The sequence below is a fragment of the Galeopterus variegatus genome, unplaced genomic scaffold (assembly GCF_000696425.1).
Source record: "Galeopterus variegatus unplaced genomic scaffold, G_variegatus-3.0.2 Scaffold7239, whole genome shotgun sequence".
NCBI classification, from domain to species: Eukaryota; Metazoa; Chordata; class Mammalia; order Dermoptera; family Cynocephalidae; genus Galeopterus; species Galeopterus variegatus.
Genome location: NW_007733350.1, coordinates 90,688 through 91,810, shown reverse-complemented (window position 1 = coordinate 91,810; position 1,123 = coordinate 90,688).

Below are 1,123 nucleotides of genomic sequence, written 5' to 3'. Positions count from 1 at the left end.
TGCTTCCAGTGAAGAATGGATTGAACAGTGGCAAGAGGCCCTGCACTGGACCCTCGACACAGTCAAGACCAGGCACTGTTCCCTGTCCCAGCTATCTGTGGAGTCTAGAGTCTGATTATAGGTGGGGCAAAAGCATTATATTAACACTATAAATGCAGTGTTAATGAGCTTGTATAATTAAGATGGGTGCAGTTACTTATCAGAATAAACCCAGGGCTAGATGGAAATGGGTCTAGAGGAATGTAGGAGCTAGTGATGGGTGGGATAAGCTCAGGGATGCCTCTTAGAGAAGACAGCTTTGTCATATGAGAATATAAGGACCCAGAATGCCTTGTCTCTGCTGCTCTTGTGAGCAGACCTCGACCACAGAAGGTAGGGGGGGAGATATAGAGTGAAGATGATGGGCAGGGTTCTGGGAGGTGGGTGGCATGGCTGGAGATCAGAGTAGGTCTTCTTGTGCTTCAGGTACAGAGGGCACATGTGAGGGCACCAGGGCAGGACCCTCTGGGGGCAGGAAGGGTGCCAACCCCACCCTTGCTGGATTGGCAGGAGCTATGTCTCCAGATCCCATGTTCCCCACCAGCTTGGTTCTCCAGCTCCTTTTGCAGGATCTTAGGCAATGAAAAGTGTAAGACATGGATCTATTGCCACTTGCTGTGTGGCTTTTGACAAGTTACATAATCTTCATCTTAGTTTCTTTATATTTAAAGCAGGAATAAAAACTAAAATGAAGCAATACATTAAGGTTCTTAACATATTACCTGGCACATAGTAGGCATTTAATGCATGGAAATTTATTATTATTATTAGGGATACAAGACTAATACAAGGGGAATGAATGAGAGACTAATTTAGGACAGGATATAATTAGGGATATTTTTAGGCGGTACAGACCAGACCAGCTGTATTAGTCCGTTTTGTGTTGCTATAACAGAAACACCTGAGACTGGGTTGTCGGGTCAGCCGCCGGCCGACCGGAACAGCCTTTAGCTTCGTTATCAGTCTCTCCCTTGGTGGGTGAGCGAATTGCCCGGATTCTTCTTTCCCTCTGGTCCCCGTTGGAAGGAGACGGGGGAAGAGAGCCGTGAAGAGAAGTGAGCACAGCCGCCGGCCCCAACCAGCC